Source organism: Nematostella vectensis, chromosome 9 (genome assembly GCF_932526225.1).
Source record: "Nematostella vectensis chromosome 9, jaNemVect1.1, whole genome shotgun sequence".
NCBI lineage: Eukaryota > Metazoa > Cnidaria > Anthozoa > Actiniaria > Edwardsiidae > Nematostella > Nematostella vectensis.
In genome coordinates, this window is record NC_064042.1 from 12,172,089 (window position 1) to 12,183,176 (window position 11,088).

Genomic DNA, 11,088 nt, shown 5'->3' on the forward strand with positions numbered 1-11,088 from the left:
AATCTGTAATTGCAGCAAGATGGTTCCAGAAGCCTTCAAGGAATTAACATTGTGTTTTGAGGCCATTAAAATGGACCTGGAGGATCAGAAAAAAGGTATATATTTGTGTCTTGAGCGGTGTTTGCTGTTGTCTTTCCCTTGTTTGGTATTTTAAGAGTTTTGTTGAGAGGGTCGATTCTGCTGTTTTTCCTTGTTCGATTTGAAATTTGTCAAAGAACCTGAGCTATTATTTGGCTAAAGAGTAGTTGCTATCACCTTGGTCGGATGCATATCTTCAAGACCATTTATCCTTTAGACTTATGCCTGAGTATCTTCAACTTGTTGTGTCTATTTTGCATTTATGAATCTTTTGTGTTGTTGGTACTTCTCAAGGTAGGTTGAGGTGTCAATGGGTTAATATCAGCGCGAAGAAATGTATTATGATTATGTTTTCCCTTTTCCTTCCCAAAGTTCTCTTTGTATCATACTTGGATAAGCATGTTAGCCATGTCTTGATTGTGAAAGAGTTACAAACAACCAAAATATAAAAAAAGGCCGAAACCTGTGGGATTGTTAAGAATTCCTACAAAATCTCCGGATTGGACAGAGACCTTTAGATCTTGAGGGATAAAGCGGGCATGTGCAATTTGTTTCGAACCTTGTGTTGTGACCTGTACGACAAAGATTTTTCTGCCATAAAAAAATACCTTTTAATATAATTAAAATTTATATATTTATATACACTGATTGGGGCAAAAAAGGTAAGAATCTTCCCTCCAGGTTTGTGGGGGGGAGGGGCTCCATGAAAGTTGGCGAGGCTGTTTAATTCTAGCTCGATTAGTCCAGAATTGTGACAAGTCTGAGCTTTACACTTTCCAAACGTCGCACTACAGCCTAGACCATTCTTCTTGTAGGTTCATCTTCTGGTGCTGCAATCCGATTAGAATTTGTATCACATTATATTTATCAGCGATCCTTGGGGATGGTCCAGTGCGGACAGACTTGCCTCCAACACATGGATCGCTGCTAGAAATGGTGCGGTGCAAATGCACAAATTGGATTGCATTTGCTTTTTTAGGCTGGGTGTAAAACCTCATAAAACACAAAAGTGTTACTGATTACTAGAATAGTCTTCAATAGCTTTATTAGACAACAAAGATGACCAATGGGGGTCATACGTAAACGGGCACAGGGTCCATGCAGGACGTACCCCAAAACAAACAAATTGGAAATAAAATGAATATAAAAAATAATTGTGGTGGCAGTCACAGTTCCGTGCGATGGACCGTGTACATTGGCAAGTAGGGTCTGATAATGATTCTTCAGGGAATATTTATAAGCGCTAGTAGGCCAGAAAACGTATAGAAATGAGTTAAGTTACATACTAGATTCTATGGTTTTACAATACGATTGGAATAAGATGTTGAAACGTAGTTGTTCTGCAAAGAGCCGGACATTAAGGTAAGGTTGGGTTCAGGTTACGAGTACGATTATGATATACAAAAGTGACAAAAAGTTGAAGATTCAGGCCGACGATTCATTTCGACGTTTCACTTTGACCTACGCGTTTCCTGTACCACTTTCAAACGAGGCGTTTTGTAACCGCCCTACTAGGGAGGGGAAACAACGCACCGTTGGGGATCGAATCGTTTAAAAGTGGTACGAGGTAACGCGTATTAATAAAGCCAGTCTGGGTAAGAATACGTGCTTCATTCAATACTAACAAGACATTAGACATCATTTCTGAGTAAAATTATCCTATAGCTCGTGGACTAGCGCTCGAAACGTCCGCGAAATAAGTTGCGTTAAACAAACCATTTCAACCTTGTGTTGATAGATCTCCTGATTTCACCACAGACCACCAACAATCCTGGACAAATCCTGTCGAGACATTTTCGCGCGCAATAATAACACCAGTCGCGAGTCCCTTGAATCTTGCAATGCGTCCCTGACTACCCCTCCCCCACAAATCAATGTGTGCGGGATGCTAACAGAGTGTGCATAAAGACGGGATGCTAACAGAGTGTGCATAAAGACGGGATGCTAACAGAGTGTGCATAAAGACGGGATGCTAACAGAGTGTGCATAAAGACGGGATGCTAACAGAGTGTGCATAATGACGGGATGCTAACAGAGTGTGCATAAATGTTCAACGTGTTTAACATTTAGGAGGAAGGGGGAAAAAATAACGCTGTCGATCAACTATTACTGTCTCAACAGTTTTGACTAGGATTGTAGTTCTTCTTTAGCTATTAGCTTGTTTGTAGTTTGTTTAGCTGTTATGAAGGAATTGTAAATCTATGCAAAAGTTGTTTCTGATACGTCAGATATTTATTTTAACTTCGCATTCAACATTTCAATTATTTACTTTACGTGGATCTCCTCATTGTTTGTCAAGGCATGCGTAGTTAGTGTTTGACAAAACCAGTTTATATTTTCCAGACACAATTAACAGTTTAACGATTAAATTTATCCCAATCTAACTGCTGTTACATTGCCTTAATTTTGCATAATACTATAGTCAAACTCTTCCTTTTATATCTTGTTATTTCTATCGATGCAGTTTAGTCTTAGTCGTTTATTATTCGATAGCTGATGTTCTTCCAAAAGTCAACATCCGATCTTCTATCCTTAAAACCAGTTTGACCAGTTTATTAATGAGGTTAGTTTAAATAGTAACTGGACTGTAACTTGTTATGAGGACACTACACAGCAGTGTTCTAGGTTGGTTTAGTCAGGAATTGATGTTCCTTCAGTACCTTCCAAAAGTACTTTCCTTCCTACAGCTAACCTACCGCTATAGTCAGTGCGGTAGCTCTACCAAATTGTAAACACGATAGCGGTGCAATAAATAAGACGACGGCCAACTCTTGCCCAGCGTATACGATCCCCGGCTGCCCCCAACACCATAAACATACCAGAAACCTTGAAACCTTGAAAACCTTGTAACATAGACATACCACGAGTTATGGTGCTTGATACCCATAGCTCACCGCGGGTTGAACTCGTCTATACCGTGAGCACTTGCACACGAGTTGTTTGAGCGCTCTACGGTATTCCCTCATTCTGCCCTGAAGAAGTCATATTAAAGACGAAAATTTGGCAGAGTCGATTTCCAGTTTTTGGTGTATTGTATTTATTGTTCTGGTACGAGATCGTGACAGTTTGGGCTTTTTGATTCTATCCCCTCATTCTGAACATGTAGATCACCGGGTTACACAGCGAGTTTAACCCACACACTGAAAACATCAACGCCTTCATTATGTAGTTAGGAAAACCTGTTGCCGAAGCTACCCCAACACCAATTAGCGGCAGCCACGTCACCAGCGACGTCACGGTTACTAGTAGCAACGTCTTGGCGACGTCCCGCTCTTTCTGGATGATTCTCTGAAGGTCGGACTGATTGTGTAGCTGCTGTTGTTTCTTTACTTTGATGAAAATGGTGGCGTACGATGCTGGAAGTATTGTAAAGGAAAGTGCAACCACAAACATAGCGACACCGAGCGTCGCCATAGGGCTCAGCGAAGACAAACCTGTCAGACCGACTCCTGAAACTCACGTGATCATGATAAACACAATGTACATCCGGGCCTTTGCGTTAAGATGACGTAATGGCCAGACGGTAGCAAACATCCGCTCAACAGAAATAAAAACGAAAGAGAGAATATTTGCAGTTACTATTGTTATAGAGAAAAGGACTTCAAAAACTTCGCTTTCCACCAGCTTTAAGTTTCCATTTGCGGTTCTGTACGGATAGGAGATTCACAGCACAAGAGTTTTCTGGTTAACTCCCCGTATATCGGAGCAAGCACTGCGCCAGTTAGAAGATCGGCGACGCCTAGATTAATGACGAAATAGAAGCATGGCTTCCTGAGGGACGAGTTAATGGCGAATGTTAGAATGACCAGAATATTTGCAAGAACAATGGCTAGTCCTTCTGTTATCACAAGAACGTATGCAAATAACACGAAGGTAGAGGAGGCGAGATCCCAAGACAAGTTCATCTCATATACTTGTACGTAGCGCTGATATACCAGTACTACCAAGGCAAAGTCTGCAGGATCAGTTCATTAAACAGACTTGGCAGAAAGGTTCCTCAACAAAAATTTCGTGAGTGAGTAGTGAGCAGAAAGGGGGCCCAGAGAACCCTGGAATTGGCCTGTAAATGACAAAGATCCCGTAGCTTGTTTTATCTCTTGAAATTCCTGTATCGGTGATACTGCTGCAATTACAGTAGCTGACAGAAAGGGATCCCTGAGGACCCTCGATAAATAGCTAGCGCAAATTGCTAGCGCATCTGACGCATCCAGTGAGATGCCTTAATATGAGTGATCCTGTTTTTGTATCAACTGATACTGTTAACTTCAGGTTTATAATTTTTCATCTGAAAACAGAAATTGTAAACAGGTCGGACACATAACACATAACTGTAAAACGATTATAAAGGTTTATTTTGAATGATTTATTTTGCTTTGTTAGAGAGGTTATATTAGTTTAGCATGGCACGTCAAGCTTTTATATAGACAAGAAAGCCTTCAAAATAAGAACACTTTGCCTTCTAATAATGAACGTTTGCCTACTAATGTCTACTTACTCCAATCATTACTCGACTAAGCGACTACTTTTAAGAGTTAATTCAAAGCTGTGTTTTCCGTATAAACAATATCCGTCATCAGCCATGCGAAAGGAGTTCTGGGTAATACCTGATTACTCGAGATTTCCCGCTCTTTTCATATCTGATCTCCAAAGTCAACCGCTGCGGTCAACACTCTGTCGTAGATATTTGTTTTTCTTCTCTGAAACTCTACATTATGGCATCCAGTTTTAAGGTATGGTTTTAGCAAGGTTATTTGTTAAATTATTGAGTCAATATTTGTTCCTACACCTTAGCTTTTACGAGGACGGCGCACACACCAGATTTAAGTGCGCTCGCAGAATCTTCTTTCTGCGCGCGAATGGATATAATCTTGACGGCCGTCGTCCTTTCCTCCGTAGCCTGAGTTAACAGACTTTGCTCAAAATCTAAGTTCGTTTAGATTTTGAGCGGGGTCTGTTAACTCAGGCTACTCTCTCCGCTGTTTTAAATATCAAGGTCCCTATTGTTTCATATGTTTACTCCTACTTATTCTTTTAATAACCCAATTTTGTTCAATAGATAACTAATGTAAGTAAACCAGTTAGACCAGAAGAATACAAGGAAGCAGAACCACGCCAAAGTGGAGCATTTCGAGTGAATTTTTAACACATTTAGGCATTTAGATTACAGGCGATATTTATATCGCGTGGTATAAAAAGTAAAATGTTACTATTACCTAATCGCGATAGCCACGCGCGCGACAGAAACTGACATCACGCAAGTTCAACTCGGTAGCACAGCAGTAAATGTCTTTATTGTTATGCTCAATCAGTAACACGATTTCGTCACAAGTCATAAATTGGAATTGCATGGACGCCAACGCCGTTTCAGGATCTGGATATGAGGTATTTCCTCTTTAAAAAAACTTTGGTTAAATTCAAAATCGCAATATCAATGCCCTTATTTCTCCTATCTGAATAACTAGACCTTTAAAAAGCTCTTTCAGTTGCAGGATGAGGGCATGTTTGACTTATAAAAAGGAAAAAGGGCAATATACAGTCGAAAGAGGCAGAGCTCCTGAAATTGTGTTTTGTAAGTATACATCTATCTACTATGCATTTTTAAAGGTAACCTTTAATACTTATTTTTTATATAATGAAATTAAATTTCAAATCTTTTTATTAGGCAACAATTATTGCATTATTTTACCTAAAAGTGAAGTAAATGGAAGAAGTACAGATGCCGGTGTCAGCGGTAATCAAGCCTATCGGACGTGTTCAATTCTGTTCCGATTCAAATGTGATTTTGCCATCTTTTCACTATGGCAATGGCTCTCCAACTACCCATAACTATTCTTGCCATCGTACTTAATGTACTGGACAGCTCAGTCAGCGAGGTTTGTTCGTCTGAGGCGCCATTCGCGATACCGGGAGTTCAAGGTAACTTGGAGTTTAAAGCCAGTTCATTCAAAGTCAATCAGCCAAGAAGCTCTGCATTTGCATTCATTAATTCACTGTCAAGGCAGCGTCACGGCCGAATGCTTGGCCCTGTTTTGAACGATTCTACGTCGCCTCGCATTTCATTGATCCTTATAATTATGGCAAATGACTGTTCAACGATGAACCCGGGCCCCGTTAAAGATCCTTGTGGCATCTGTCAAAAGCCAACTAGATCGAACCAAAGAGCGATTCAGTGTGACGAGTGCGACATGTGGTATCATACGAAGTGTATTGCCATGACGGCTCAATCTTATGACAGATTGGGTAGTGACTCCCAGCTTGCGTGGCTGTGCAATAAATGCCTTTTCCCAAACTTCTCGACGACGTTCCTGTTAAACGAAATGGATCTTTGTCACGAAAACCGCTTTGAAAGTCTCTCATCTGATTCAACAATAAGCAGCGACCCGGGATCACCTTTGTTTACGTCTAGCCCTTCAAGATTCCATGATCCCCAAGGGAACCGAGTCAAGATAACACGGAGAAAGTTAAAGATCCTCTCTCTTAACTGTAACGGGCTAAAAAGCCCGGCCAAAAAGTCGCAGTTTCAATCTCTTGTCGCACTGCATGACCCGGACGTTATTCTCGGCTGCGAATCAAAGATAAACGCTATTATTCCCACTTATTCAATCTTTCCTGAAAATTATGAAGTATATCGGAGAGATAGGACGGCTTCCGGTGGAGGTGTTTTTATAGCTGTTCGCAACGATCTGACTGCAGTGGAAGAACGGGGTCTCGACGTCGATGGGGCCGAAATGATAACAGCATCTATCCATCTCGCAAAGCGGAAGAAACTTTTTCTAACTAGTTTCTATCACCCCCCAACCGACCAGGAGGGACTCGGTCTGTTAGACGACTACTTATGCAAACTGTTCACCAAATACCAGCAGTGCCCTAATGCAATCATAGGGGGTGACTTTAACTGCTCGGGTATTGAATGGTCAAGCGGCGAGGCTGTACTCACTCCACCTGTTCACAGCTGGGACCTCGCCCTTATTGCGTTGGCGGAAAAATATGGATTATCACAGCATGTTAAGTCTCCAACTCGATATGATAGCTTCTTGGACCTTGCATTCTCGTCTAAACCTGGCCTTGTTAATGCATGTCATGTTACGTCGGGTCTAAGTGATCACAGCGCGGTTTTATTTGAAGTTGACCTTGCTCCAAAATACATCCCCAAGCCCCCACGTAAGATTTATCTTTACCATAAAGCGGACATGGCTGCGTTAAAAGAACACATCGCATCCTTCCATATGGACTATGCTGCATCGCACATGGAAAGATCCGTGGAGGAAAATTGGAATGCTATCTCAACTTGCATTAGTGATGCTATGGAGAGGTTTATTCCATCCAAGACTTCGAAAACAAAGCGACACCTCCCCTGGATAGGCGCGCCCATCAAAAAATTGATGCGCAAACGCGAACGCGCCTTCAAAAAGTCCAAACGGACTGGGAAGGAAAAAGACCATGTGAACTATAAACGCCTAAGGAACATTGTAAGCAACAGCATCAAGGAATCACACAATAACTACGTGAGCGAGATTATGAAGGGGATTGACCTTGAATCTGATGAACCTAGGCCGAACGGAGTGAAGAGGGCGTGGTCATATCTGAAACTCTTACGCTCAGAGTCACTAGGGATACCCACTCTATTCTGGGAGGGACGGGTTTGCGCGAATGACAAATGTAAAGCTGAGGCGCTAAGGGCACAGTATGACAGTGTATTCACGCAGGAAGATAATCTTAATGTTCCCACTCTCGGCGCGTCCCCTCACCAAGACATCAAAGACATCTCCTTCTCTGTTAACGGCGTTAGAATACAACTCGATAACATCCGTGTAGACAAGGCGTGTGGCCCAGATGCCGTCCCAGCCAGAGTCCTGAAGGAGGCTGCAACAGAACTCGCACCTATCCTTACATTACTGTTCGAGCAGTCGATGAAGGATGGCGTACTCCCTACCGTGTGGAAGGACGCGAACATATCAGCCATTTATAAGAAGGGTCTAAGATCTGACCCACAGAACTATCGCCCAGTATCTTTAACATCCTTGGTCTCCAAACTGATGGAACACATTGTCTCAAAACACATAATGTGTCACCTGTCCGCAAACAACATCATTACTCAGCTACAGCATGGTTTCCTGAAAGGCCTCTCTTGCTCCACCCAACTAATATCTGTTATTCATGATTGGTCGTCGGTCCTGAACGACCATGGGCAAGTTGACGTGGTATTTCTTGATTTCGCCAAGGCGTTCGATTCAGTCCCTCACGAACGCCTACTGATCAAGGCCGAGTTCTATGGAATCAGAGGAAGACTCTTACTGTGGTTAAGGCACTTTCTTACCAACAGAAGACAGCGAGTGGTCGTGAACGGGGCCTCTTCTACCTGGTCCCCTGTGCTATCAGGCGTGCCTCAGGGCACGGTCTTAGGACCGATATTATTCCTGCTCTTCATAAACGACCTGCCATCTGGCATCAAATCACACGTGAAACTGTTTGCCGACGACAGCGTCCTATACCGCCCAATTAAGAGCCTTGATGACCACCACGCCCTACAGCAAGATCTTCACCACCTTAAACGATGGGCAGAACAGTGGCAGATGAAGTTTGCGCCCAAAAAATGTTACGTCATGACCATCACTTTAAAACGCGACAAGTCCCAGTTCCCATACCATTTGTGTGGAACCACACTGGAGGGGGTAAGCGTTCAAAAAAAAAAAAAAAAAAAAAAAAAAAAAAAAAAAAAAATACCTTGGAGTCCACATTTCTACATCTCTCAATTGGTCAAAGCACACGGAGGAAGTCAAGAAGAAGGCTAACGCAGTATTGGGTATCCTACAAAGAAATTTATCTTCCTGCCCAGCTGCGGTTAAAGAGCAAGCCTACAAGGCGCTGGTACGGCCACTGGTGGAGTACGGGACGGAAGCATAGAGCCCCCACACTCAGAAGGACATTCAAAAAGTTGAATCTGTACAACGCCGCGCTGCCAGATTTGTGTGCAACGACTACGGAAGGCATAGCAGCGTCACGAATATGCTGACACACCTAGGATGGCACCAGCTAGAACTTAGGCGAACAGTATTCGACTCTGTCATGTTTTATAAGATCCACCACGGGCTAGTAAAAATCGATTTCCCGAGTGATGTAATTCGCAAACCTGGTTCCTACGCAACCAGGTCAAGCGTCAGGAACACATGCCAACTTACACTCCCGCCTCCCAGTATAAACCAATTCAAATACTCCTTCTTTTCAAGAACTATCCCCGTTTGGAACTCTCTGCCCCAACAAATGCTAGACCTCAGCTCTGTCGATGAATTTAAGATAGCCGTCACTGGCGAGCTGGCCCGGCAATGATTTAGTTGCCATACTACCCATGTACATGTAATATTGTTATCTCATCATCTTATCGAATTGTTACGTTTATTTATTTATTTATTCATTCATTTATTGTTTCTTTTGTTTTATTTATTATTTATTTATTATCAACCGTAGTATGTGCATGGGTAGTTGGTACGCTGCCCCTCATTGCCGGATTAGCTCGCTAGTGGCAATTATTGTATTTAAAGGTTAAAGGTTAAAGGCCGATGCTATTAAGTAAAAAAGTAAAAAACTAAAGAATTTGTGTTTTGTTTAGATTTTTTTTATAAAGAAAGAGATGTTTTTAAGCCATGAATATTGTCATACATGTTGCATTTGAACAAAAAAATAAAGGCAAACGTTGCAAAAATCTTCTTCAGCGATCTTCATGCTTTTTTCAGACTATTCACAGGCTATTTCCAGGGTTTTCTGGGCCCTCTTTCTGCGTTTTTACAGACTATTTCCAGGGTAGCTGTTGCTGCATCGCATAGATTTGCAGACTATTTTCAGACTATTTTTACGCTATTTCCAGGGTTCTCTGGGCCCCTTTCTGCGTATTCACAGACTATTTCCAGTGCTTCTACAGACTATTTCCAGGCTTGCCGTGATTGTGTGAAAGATTCTCTTACTCATTTACAGACTATTTCCAGGCTTGCCGTGATTGTGTGAAAGATTCTCTTACTCATTTACAGACTATTTCCAGGCTTGTCGTGATTGTGTGAAAGATTCTCTTACTCATTTACAGACTATTTCCAGGCTTGTCGTGATTGTGAGAAAGATTCTCTAACTAATTTACAGACTATTTACAGGCTATTTACAGACACATTTGACATTTCCAGGGTTTGTAAATGTGTATTTAGTCTGTAAATCGGATTTACAGTCTATTTCCAGTGTATTTACAGACTATTTCCATACACTGGACAGGACACGATTTTTCCAGTGCTCTACTTTATTCAATTTCCACGGCTCAGGTGATGAATACTCAGATTCTCTTTTATTACTAAGCAATGCCGTTACCATGGGAATAATACGAATACCTCGCCAGCGATTTGCTCTTCTGATCTGAACCTGCATGTTGTAATTTTATTCAGCCAAAAGGGGGCGGGGCTAAGCCGTTTTATAGTTTTGGGTCCTTGTTTAAATGAATGGCATCTTTTTCACCAATTTCCTTGGCAGCTTAGCCCGAAGTGGGGGGTTAAATCCAATGGCAACTAATTATAATTTCCTCTTCCTTTATGGTATAAATTTAGCTTGCAAGATAATTTCGAATGAAATTACGTCAAGGAATTCCCCGTAAAGATTTTAATAAAACTTCCTCTAAGTGTCGTTCTAGGAACAAAGGATAACAGCATCTTAAAGTTGGTTCATCGAAAATCTCCCTAATTTCCCGACTTTACAAATAGTGAATTCAACGGGTTCGCTGTTCCGCCGCCAAGGAAATAGAAATGTTAACAAACTTTGCAAACTTTAAAAAAAGTTCGTCTCTAGATATACATGACACGGCCAAATAGTTTGAAGTTTCGATCGCTGTAACAAAAAGATGTGAGTTATGATTGAATCGGTGGCTAAGAAACAGTGCCGAATCTATATTGATTAGGCTAAGGTGATTAAGAAATTGATTTCTCATGGAGTCGCAGGAATTAGAACAATTTAGAAAAGCTAAGTGAACTAAAAAATGAC

The 11,088-nt window shown here is 41.6% G+C and overlaps 1 long non-coding RNA gene across 1 annotated transcript; it reads left to right on the plus strand.

Annotated features, from left to right (window-relative positions):
* Positions 1-3,996: 3,996 nt before the first annotated feature.
* On the plus strand, positions 3,997-5,594 carry LOC125572391. Its single transcript, XR_007313807.1, has 3 exons — positions 3,997-4,808; positions 5,388-5,460; positions 5,562-5,594. It is a non-coding gene; the product is annotated as an uncharacterized LOC125572391 (long non-coding RNA).
* The last annotated feature ends 5,494 nt before the right edge of the window (positions 5,595-11,088 follow it).